Source organism: Pseudonaja textilis, chromosome 1 (genome assembly GCF_049901715.1).
Source record: "Pseudonaja textilis isolate UNSWEBS1 chromosome 1, rPseTex1.2, whole genome shotgun sequence".
Lineage (NCBI taxonomy): Eukaryota > Metazoa > Chordata > Lepidosauria > Squamata > Elapidae > Pseudonaja > Pseudonaja textilis.
Genome location: NC_141990.1, coordinates 264,680,563 through 264,692,500, shown reverse-complemented (window position 1 = coordinate 264,692,500; position 11,938 = coordinate 264,680,563). Strand labels below are relative to the sequence as shown.

Below are 11,938 nucleotides of genomic sequence, written 5' to 3'. Positions count from 1 at the left end.
AGACTAAGAATCTAATGTTATATTGTACCAACTATAGTTAACAGAATTCTGCAAATGTGATGGTGCTTTCCCTTTATCTTTGTGTGAACCCAGGAAGGGCTTGTCTGATATGTTTTCTCACATAATTTTTTTTAGCCTAGGCTCACGCCCCTCTTATTTGTCTGCTGCCTCTTCCTCCTACCACATACCAGGTATTTGTTTAATTATTTCATTGTACAGTACAGAAAAGGGGAATGTGGGGTGCTCAGGGAAGGGTAATATCTCTGGTGCTCCACTATATAGCAAAATATTTTTAAATCATTTTTTTTTAATCTACTTGAAGAGGAACCATAAGTTCATCTATCTTTTTTTAAAAAAATTCAACAGCGTTCCTTGCTTCCACCACAGCTGTTCATCAAACGGGCTGTCTCTGCAGAAGGTGGAACCTCAGGCGCATTTGGTTAATTTGCGGGTTCAAAGTGTCCTGTGTAGAAGATTGCAAGAGCAAGGTTAGCGGGGTGAGAATTGGCCACACCGCATTTCTAGTGGGTCAAGTCACAAAGCATGTGCGGAGGGAGAGGCGAAAGCAGCCCGCAACTTCCCGCCAAAAAATAAGCCTGCCCAGGTGGCCTGCCTCGTGGGAATTGTCCACCCGTGTTTCACGGACGACCGCTTTGTGGCTTGGGAGAGAAAATCAGGAATAACGACCAGCCGTCCCCTGTGCATTCGAGAAGGGGAAAGGCAGCTGGTGCAGCCTCCCATCTCCGCATCCTCCGGCTAGAGAGAGCTGCACCTGTTGGCCTCCTGCACAGGCACCATCTGCCGCAGGGGATAAGGCAGAACTAGACAGCGGGCTCCCTGCACCATCGGAAGGAGCCCCCCGCCCGAGGTTAACATCTCCCAAGAAGTGTAACGTGTAGCCACGTCCCTTCAGGCGGACGCGTTCCCCGCCCCGCCGCCGTCCCACCTCCGTTTCTTCTCCGGGCAGGCTCCACCTTCGGTCACCGATCTTGCACCGGAGCCACTGCGCTCCTTTACGCCCATTCCCGCCCGCCCGCCCGCCCTTCGTAGCGACGGTGCCTCAAAACGCTGGCAGTGCGGGAGAGGCGGCAGCGAGGCTCGCAGTGGCGGCGGCGGTGGCGACAGCAGCGGCAAGTAGCAGCAGCAGCTCCCCAGCCGGCTCCCTCCAGTCTCTATTAGCGCGTGAAAACGGCGCCTTGGGCAGCAGGTAGGGAAAAAACCCAGCCCCGCCGCGTCAGCCCCCTCGGGGCTCCTGAATCCAACGCCTGAGGTAAAAGAAAGAAAAGGCAGCGCCCACCCACCCCGCACTCGGGGTTCTTTTCATGGACTCTTCTCTTGCCCCCCTCCCCTCTTCTTTCTTCCCCTCTTCACCCCCACTCCCCACCCCATATAGTGGTCTCTTCCTCGGGTGAATTGTGTGTGTGTGTGTGTGTGTGTGAAGGATTGCATAGAACGCGGGGTTCTCCTTAGTATTATCCTTCTAAAGGGAGGGGAGCATCTCATTATGGAGGAAAGAAAGGGGGTGATGGGGTGGGTTGCCTGGGAAATCAGGAGGACAGATGGGATTACCGTTTGATGCATGATTTGTTTTTATGGGGCTTTGTTCTATCTGCAATTGGGTCTGGATAAAATGGATTTAATCCCTCCTCATGCAGAATCCTGACAGAGCAGGAGAAAACAGGAGTCATTCGGTCTCTTTTATCACCTCAAACTATATACGCCTGGTCTTTAGGTCAGATTCATCTATTCGCCCCAAGGCCTTAGAAGTAAACCCTTCCCTCTGGTGTCCCTTTTGCACTTACATTTACCTTCCTCATTCTTGTCTGCAAGCTGCCTGAGAAAATGTCAAAAAGAAAGGATGGTGTATAATTATGTATATCAAAGTGGGGGGGCAGGAAGAAAGGACCAGTCTCCCATATATACCCATATCTGGGATGAAAGGTAGACATTGTCGACTAGCAATCATTTCAATAAAACTAAAGAACCTTTTTTTTCAACATTGAAAGCCTATCGTATGTCTAAGATACTTATTTATTTATTTTATTTATTTATTTCTTTTTGTCAATTGCTTACTAGATAATAGGTATAAGTAAAAACATAGTTATGAATACATGGATACATATAAGAAAAATAAAAAAATAAAAGAAACAATAGGACAGGGACGGTAGGCACGTTGGTGCGCTTATGCAACTCAAGAGCCCCAAACTACTACCTGTTAACATCAGCACTGGACACCACCTGTTCTTTATCCTTTCTTTCCTGCCTTTTTCTCATGTGGGGTTGGGATTTCTAACAGGAGAGAGGTTGGACATTCTGGGGAATGAAAGAATGTAGAACATATCTGGAGGGTGGGAGGGATAGTTCAGTTCATTTGTAGCACAACATTACCACATTCAGTCCTGGAGCTAAACCTAATCATCCAAAGCATCATTTTTTTTCAAGCAGATAAGGAGCTGTAAAAAGTGATGTTTCTTCCTGAATTAATTCACCAGCATGCTATATTTTTTTGCAAAAGGGTTGTCTTCTGATTGAAATGTTGGTCAAATACAGAATTACAAGGTCATAGTTTTTGCAATGACCTCTTTACCAACACTCTCAAAGTTCTTAGGTCAGGTTTTTGTTTTTGTTTTTTGTGGGTAAGGGTGGGGCAATTATCCAGCACTCTCTTCTGTATTTATGCAGGAATTGAATGTGTTCTGCTTCAATTATTCATTTTGATGCAACGGAAATTTCTGGCAGCTTCTCTTCTTCCAGGATCTGATGTATAACAAGAGACTTGCATATTTTTTTTGTTTTTGAGGATAGCATCCCATTCAGCCATATGGTAACTGTCTTTGTTGCAATGTTTGGAAAGGAAGGAAGGAAGGAAGGAAGGAAGGAAGGAAGGAAGGAAGAAAGAAGAAAGAAAGAAAGAAAGAAAGAAAGAAAGAAAGAAAGAAAGAAAGAAAGAAAGAAAGAAAGGAAGGAAGAAAGAAAGAGGAAGGAAGGAAGGAAGGAAAGGAAGGAAGGAAGGAAGGAAGGAAGGAAGGAAGGAAAGGCAAACAATAGTAAGGAAATAAATCTAGACCTGGTCTCTAGATTGCTCTGTATTTCACTATGAGACTATTAAGTTTACCTTTGACATTCAGGGTCAAAGCAGAGGCAGGAGTCCTCAGGAATCAGTCCTGATTTTTTTTCCCCTTTCATTCAATCATATCCAATTCTTGGAAACTGTCTGGACAAGTCCCTATAGTTTTCTTGGCAAGGTTTTTCAGAGGTGGTTTGCAATTGCCTGTTTCCTAGAGCTGAAAGAGAGTGACTGGACCAAGGTCACCCAAGCTGCTTTTTGTGCCTAAAGCAGGACTAGAACTCACCTTCCCCAAATTCTACCTTGATGTCTTAACCACTTCATCAAACTGGTTTTCATCCTTAGCGGATATAACTTATCTTTTTCTAAAAGATCCATAACCTCTCAGATCTGATTTTGTCCAACTGTGATATTTTCTGGTTTCGTGAATCAGAGTAACAAATTGGTATTTTGGAATTCTGAACATACTTAGCACTCTCATCGGTTACTTCATTCAGTTCTCCGAAATATAATCCATAAAATCTTGATCAGATCATTTGGACCAGTAATTTGTCATGTTTCCTCTTCCAATAGTCTTTCACACTTAGTCTTTTGTTTCTATAACAGTAGCATCCAGTTTCAATAGACTAAATTAATAGGTAACATAATCAATGCATGCAGATCTACTCAACTTTTATGATTCAGTCCATTTAAGGTTTGTGTCTTATCCCTTCTTGGTAAAATGAAATGTTATGTAATAGAAGAAAGAGGTCAAGGATGGGAACCAAAATAGGAAGAGGTGAAGAGCCAGTGCTGTCTCGATCAAGGTGAATATTACTAACCCTGGACAAGTCATCCAAAATAGAATATCTGAAAAACACTTATCTTTCCTGCTGAACAAACAGCATCTCCATCCTACTAAATATCAATTTAAAAACCTGTTCTACAATATCCAGATCCTCACAGAGTTCAACAGCATTATCATTCTGTCTGGTTATCATCATCTTATTGCTGGTACCAAACGCCAAGCCACTAATTGATCTTTCCCGGTGACTTCAGGTAAATGTTATATACGAAGGGAGAAAGATCCCAGCAGGAATGAGGGAGGAGACCTGTAAGAAAATAGCCACTGGGTTGATCTGTTCCCCCAACTGCAACTGCTACTAAGGATGGAGCAAAACCACTACAAAACAGTGCCCACTATCCTAATCCTGAAAGACAGTCCAAAAAGATGCCATGATGATGCCGATGAGGAAGAGGATGAAGAAGATGATGATGATAAGATGATGATGATGATGATAATGATACTGGCAGCAATAATTTAGCAAGAATATAACCATTGACCACAAGTTTCCAAGCCTTTCTCTACTGCTTTAAGGGCTGTTTTGTATGTTTATGTGGAAGCTGAGATTCTTAAGGAATCTCATAGTCAAGAATTTTTTAAAAACAAAAAAAAATCCTCACCACATCTTTTTCTTTCTTTTTTAGATAGATAAGATAGGCAGGTAAATAGGTAGGTATATATTTTGGGAATTAACATTGGAGTTCTATATTAAATAAAGAAAAATCTTGTTCCAATTTTCTTTGAGTGCAATAATCACAGTAAATTTAATATTTACTTTCTGTTGGTGTTCCGATTGTTGTATATCAATTGCCCTGTTTAGTTTGCAAAAATATAATAATGTAATCTCTGACTCGTTCAATTTTTGAAACGTATTCAATAACATTTAAGCCCTGATAGATGTTTTGAATTATGTGCTGTGTATTTCAAATCTGGTCAAGTCTCTACATTTTCCATTTTGCGTTTGTAATTCCTTTTGAAACGAAAGGAATATCCTTTTATTACTTATTGGATATATTGGAACCAATGAGGCATTTCTAAGTATACCAAGAAGAACAAAAGAATTCTTCTTAAAAAACAGATTAAAGATTACGTTTTGCAATCTATATGAATTGTTATCTCTCCACTGACTTTTTAATACATTCATCCTCATGAAAATAAACAATATTGAAGCAAGAAGCTAAACAGCTTCTTCTGTAATTAACCCATATTTTAACAGCATTATGTAGAATTGAGTAATAATTGATACATTGCACACTTCTGTTTGAATCCAACCATAAACATTTATGCAAGTCTTCTGAGAATCCTGCTTCTTAAATACAGCAGATATGACCCAATCTTAAACAACTGCCTTGATAATCTAGTTTGAGATTTGTCTGGGATATTCCAAGGATTCTTGTCCTGGGCAGGCAATTGGATTACAAGACCCCTAAGGTCCCTTCCAGTCCTACAATACTATTATTCTATGTTATGTTACATTGGAAGCACTTAGCAATCCGTGCATTGGATAAGGCACAGCTTAAGTCATACCTACCATCTAGTTCTTACACTTCTTCTCCTAAATCAACTTCATAGGTGTCGTTATTTCCAATCCAAGAAACTAAAATCTGAACTGTCCCAGTTGCTGCCCAGTTCTTTGTGAACTAAAGTAATGCTACAAGTAGTATTTCTTGTATTATTATTCAGTTTGAAGTTAACAATGCTAGATTTGCTCAGAACTTCCCCAATATTTTTTTTCTTTTAACAACCCTGTAATCCCTTGCATTGGGATGAAGCTGGAGCGACTGAATGGAGTCCAAGCATGTACAGGCTAGATGCCCTTCTGATGCCTATGTGGAGTTCGCAGCAGACAATTACTCATTGTGGGCAGAAGGAGAAATATCTGCCACTACCTAGGATCAAACTCACAGCCTCCTGATTGTGAGGTGAGAACTTCACCTCTAGGCCACCATACCACTAAAACGTCCCCAATATAATATCCACTAAATTGGATAGGGAGTTGCATTTATAGAGTGAATATGGAAGGTCCACATCAGCATAGACTTTACTCATACCCTTTCTCATAGTTTTACCTCTTCCTTCTGAATTTCCTGAGAAATTCCAGAGTTTACCAGATTCCCAACAGAAGTTAAGCTCAGATTGCTCTGTGATATGAATAAGAAGCATATTATTGTCTAAAAGATCTTGTGCCTTGTTCTACAGCAGCCTATCCATATAATGAAGAAGTAACTGGGGATATCCTTCCCCTTCTTGCCCTTTTTCTCCACTTAGGAGGCACTTGAAAGGATCACAAAGGATGGTGGACTAAAGACAATAATCCAGCTTTCTCATTCCTGCATTGTGTCCATTGTAATTTCTGGCAGCATAGCCCAAGGATGTAGCACATTCTTATCCCGTTGAGGATCAGGATGCAAACCCTGTAGCAAGATCAGAGGCATCAATTAGCAAGACAAGTATAACTCCTCCTGTTAACACAAGACTGCTGGGTGGGATCTTAAAATGTCAATATTGCAACATTAAAGTCTGAGATTTACTTAATTAGTTTAGTTTTACTGTACAAATACAGTATTTACACTGTCCAGTGCTTTTTCCTTTTTTTACATTCAGTCATGTAAAATATACTAGTTAGTAAGAAATGCCCCAGGCCTACTGATGTATGTATTTTCTCAAGCCTGTTCCAACATTTTACTATCACACCTCCCCTGTGTAAGTTAATCCCCTTTGCTCTAATGAGTAAAGAACAAGAAAGAAAATTCTTGCTGTGTCGGATCAAAGGGTTGAGGTTTCCAGTAGGAATAACTCAGCCAGGAAAAGAAACTGATAACAATATTAAAGCATATGACAGATTACAAAGATGTGTGTGAGAGAGGGGGGGGGGGAAATACCTTATGCTACCAGACTCGAAATTCTAGACCTAGAAAACCTAGAACTACGCCGCCTTCAGTCCGATCTAAGTATAGTATATAAAATCATATATTGCAATGTCCTACCTGTCAATGAATACTTCAGCTTCAACCATAACAACACAAGAGCAAACAATAGATACAAACTCAAGGTTAATCTCACCAAGCTTGATTGCAGGAAATACCACTTCAGCAACAGAGTGGTCAATGTCTGGAATACTCTACCTGACACTGTGGTTTTTTTCCCCAAACCCCAAAAACTTTAACCTTAGACTGTCTACTATTGACCTCACCCCTTTCCTAAGAGCTCTGTAGGGGGCATGCATAAGCTCAACAACGTGCCTACTGTCCCTGTCCTATTGTTTCTTTTATATTTTTTTTAATTTTTCTTATATGTATCCATGTATTCATAACTATGTTTTTACTTATACCTATTATCTTGTAAGCAATTGACAAAATAAAAAATAAATAAAAGGTGGGGAAGGGAGAGGGAGAGAGTGTGAGTATTTTTTCACCATTGCATTACACATATCCACGCATACATCTTAACACTTCTGACAGCTTCAGGCCCTTGGGAAATGTGAAGACTTTTTTTTCAGGTCACAACTGTTGATTAGGTTTTAGCAGGCAAGATGCTGACTACAGGAAAACCATTGATTGAGCATGCAGGTTGCATTCCTAGACGAAAAGGAAGAGTTCCAATTCCCATTCTCTTGTGGCTACCTAATCCAAATAGTAAGAATGATAGAGAAATGCATGGGGTTTGTATTTGTGAATGAAGCCAGTTTGGTCTAGTGGTTAAGGCACAAGGCTAGAAAGTGGGAGACTGTGAATTCTAAGTCCCACCTTATCTATGAAAGCCAGCTGGATGACCTTTGATTAGCTGTTAAACATTCTGTCTCTCAGACAAATTCATCTTGAAATTACAGTCTTTTTAGATCTTGTGCTGCAGTTTTCTTGGGAGATAGATATAAATCCATGTACTAATAAGAGTAACAAATGAAAATATACTAATGAAAATCAATTTTTAAAAAGGACTGTCAAAACACCAGTATAAAAGTGTATATCATTTTCCTTTAAATCAGGGGTCCCCAAACTTGGCAACTTTAAGACTTGTGGGCTTCAACTCCCAGAATTCTCCAGCTGCTGGCTGGATAATTCTGGGAGTTGAGTCCACAAGTCTTAAAGTTGCCAAGTTTGGGGACCCCTGATTTAAATTCTCAAATGGATGCCTAAATTGAACATGCTGCACTGAAGACTGAAAAAATATGAAATGGGTTAATTTATTTTATAAACTTTATAAAGATTGTTGCTACTACACAACCATCAGAAATACAATGCAGAAAAGGATGAAACTATTTATTTTTACTTTATAGAAAATGAAACTGATCTATAAATCATATAATTTTATCTTTGCAATAGTGGCAAATATCTGTAGCTCCAGGTGTAGGATGAGAGTGGGTGTAGGATGAGAGTGGGAGGATATGTTCTCTGAGCCTGTTTCCCCCCTAAATTCTGCTGAAGTTGTTACCCAGACTGGTAACAAAATGTTCAGAAACCAATCCACAAGCTTGAAGAATAAACCATCACCCTCATAATTTTATCTATTTTGTATCTCTGGATTGAATCTATGGCTAATCTGACCTCAACGATTTTGTGGAATTCACAGCTTAATTCCTAAATATATTCTTCTAAATAATATAGAAGAACTAGTACAGTAAGTGAATCCCTCAACAAGGACAATGTATTTGTACTACTAAGACCTGAATCTGAAATTTTCCAAAACCATAAATCTGTCTGAGAAAATGACATTTCATGGAGCTGACGTATTGTCTGGTTATTTGCCATGAATTAAGTATGAATTATACAGTAAAAAAAACTAGACTGGCACTGTTCTTGAAGTGATAAAATGTTAAATCATATGAAAGGAGTAGTTTGATTTTTTTTTCTAACTGGAAAATTACTACAGCATGAAGTTGAAAATTACTACAGCTGATTGACTACAGCATGAAGTTGAGAAGGTTCACTAAATGATTTGGAGAAAGAGGGAGCATTGGATGACAGAAGTTGCTGAAGGAAATACTTCGATCTAGAAAGCATGCAGTTTATCTTTAGTCTCATGGTTGATCAAAGTGCGGTAAGAGGAATGTCACTGGAGCAGGATAAATTTTGTGCTAGTGTGTTAGTTTCAACAGGACCTGTAAAGTCATTTAAATATGAAAACCTCTGGATTTTGTGTCCACAATCAAACAAGACTTCATGGCAATTGGCTGAGTATTGTACCATACTGTGTGCAAGTCTTAAAAGATCAAAAATGTATTAATAACAGCTACTTTCTGAACAATAAAAAATAAAACAAGCAACTTTTTGAAAATAATTCTGGATAAACAGTTTTTAAAGTAATTTTGCTACTGAAAGATAAGATAACCCTTATTGTCATTTTTTTTTGTAGGCACTCTGGCACACATTAAAAATGAAATTCTGTTGCCTGCTCTCAAAAAGTATACGCCTACATAACACACATGTAGATATATTATACACATATACATATCACAAAGGAGAAAGAGTTGATCGGTTAAACAGGTAGCCTGGTTTTAAATTTCCTGAGCTCATATATATCATTCAGTTTGCTGTTATGGTGAAAAAGAAGCCAGAGATTAATCTCTCTCATGAATGATAAGCAAAATTTGAAATCCTTTTCTAATGGGAATGTAGTATCAGCAATTATCTTTATTGTCCAAATTATAATCATGGCCAAAAAGAGGAATATTTCATAAGAAGAAACAACTACATAAGGCCTGTATGAGGACAATGATGCCACAACAGTATTATTGAGAATACCTTGTTGAGTACCTCTTAGTAAACCTTGAAGGTTGATTACTAAAAGGATGTCAATCAATTAGGTATCTTGAAGAAAATTCAAGGTTAACCATTTTTATCCATCCACCTACATGAGAAAGTTTGGTAAAACAGTTAAAACACCAGGCTAGAACCTAACTAGTTCTAGTTCCATCTTAGGCATGAAGCCAGCTGGATTTGAGCCAGTCACTTTCTCCCAGTGTTAGGAAGAAGGCAAGAGTAAACTACTTCCACAAATCTTTACAAGAGAAATCCATGAATCTGTCCATGAAGTTGCCAGGAATCAATAATAACTTGAACACACACACACACACACACATATCATAATTTACTTGGACTTCAGTAAGGCATTTGATAAAGTAGACCACAAGGTACTTCTTGTTAAACTAGAAAAAAAGTGGGTTAGAGAGTATCACCACCAGATAGATTCGTAACTGGCTGTCCAACTGCACTCAACATTCAATGGAAATGTATCTATATGGAGGGAAGTATGCAGTGGGGTACCCCAAATCTTGGTTTTAGCTCCAGTACGCTTCAATATCTTCATCAGTGATTTAGATTGGGATAGATGGGGAACTCATCAGATTTGCAGACAACATCAAACTGGCAGAAATAGCCATCACTCCAGGAGATAGTCTTAAAATGCAGAAGGATATGGGCAGACTTGAACATTGGGTCTTATTTAACCAAATGAAATTCAATTGTGAAAAAAGTAAAGTTCTAAATTTAGTCAAGAAAAATCAAATGTATAGGTACAGTATAGATGGTTTCGGGCTCAATAGTAGTAATTGTGAGAGGGATCTTGGAGTCCTAATAGAAAATCACTTAAATATGAGCCAGCAGTGTGCTGCAGCTGCCAAAAAAGCTAACACAGTCTAGGCTGCATTAACAAAGGGATAGAATGAAGATCACATGAAGTGTTAGTACCATTTTATAAGGTTTATACTATGTCCAGTTTTGGTCACCACAATGTAAAAAAGATGTTGAGACTCTAGAAAGAGTGCAGAGAAGAGCAACAAAGATGATTAGGGGACTGGAAGCTAAAACATATAAAGAATGGTTGCTGGAATTGGGAATGTCTAGTCTGATGAAAAGAAGGACTAGGAGTGACATAATAGCATTGTTCCAATATCTCAGAGGCTGCCACAAAGAAGAGGGAGTCAAGTTATTCTCCAAAGCACCTGAGGGCAAGACAAGAAGCAATGGCTGGAAACTAATCTAGGAGAGAAGCAACTTAGAACTAAGGAGAAATTTCCTGACAGTTAGAACAATTAAATCAGTGGAATAATTTGCCCCCAGAAGTTGTGAATGCTCCAACACTGGAAGTTTTTAAGAAGAGGTTGGACAACCATTTGTCTGAAGTGGTATAGGGTTTCCTGCCTAGGCAGGGGGTTGGACTAGAAGACCTCCAAGGTCCCTTCCAATTCTGTTATTCTGTTATCATTGCAACATTTTAACATGAAAACAAGACTGTTCTTGTTTAAAAGACTTGATCATTAAAGCATCATCACACTATATTAGAGTAAGAGAAGATAGAGCTTAAGAAAACAATCTTTGTCATACTTTGGAACAAGTATTTCAGAACAGCAGATATTGTTACAACTTATTTTCCTGTTACAAACAGTTCCTGTTGAAATAAAACATCTAAACCAACAATGACAAAATGTGAGCTTTGAAAGTGGGCTTGGGAATCTAATAACTTCTAAGCTCTGGAAATCTCATTAGTGGATGACAATTCCTATCTCATCATTTATATCACTCCAATTGGGCTGCTCTTAGGTTCTTGGGAAAAGGAGAACATATAAGTATGATAAATAATATTAGTCGCTTTAAGATAAACATGTTTTTCATTATATGAAAAAGAAAAAAAGAACAAACAACCAGTATTCTCTAGAAGATACAGAATTCTAAGCAGTGCACAGATGCTACCAAGTTATTTACCAAACACTTAGAAGAAGCAGTGCTATAGTGCAAATCCAGGAAAATATGTCCTTTAGATTAAATTACATGGACTAGTTTTCACATAGTATATTTTCAGTACTGTAATTCACATACCCTTGAAATACAGTATCTTGGGGAAAGATGATGTAGGAACAGTACAGAAAGAAAGAATTAATCTCACTCTTAATACATAATCTAATTGATAATCTCCACCTCTACCACATTTCATCATTTTAAAAAATAGCCATAAAACCCAAACTAAACCAATTTGACCTTGAACAGCCTTGTCAGTTCTGAGAATATCTTGAGAAAACAGATTGGCAAGCATCAAAATTTACATCTTTTCAG

At 38.8% G+C, this 11,938-nt stretch overlaps 1 protein-coding gene across 2 annotated transcripts in view; it reads left to right on the top strand.

Annotated features, from left to right (window-relative positions):
* Positions 1–956: 956 nt before the first annotated feature.
* The window catches only part of C1QTNF4 (C1q and TNF related 4), a 28,576-nt gene continuing 17,594 nt past the window's right edge, over positions 957–11,938 (top strand). The window contains exon 1 of one of the 2 annotated variants that reach the window (XM_087921594.1): positions 957–1,207. The gene's annotated coding sequence lies outside the window, so the exon portion shown is untranslated. Of the gene's footprint in view, positions 1,271–11,938 lie in introns of both variants that reach the window. The other variant, XM_026704738.2, reaches the window with a different exon arrangement.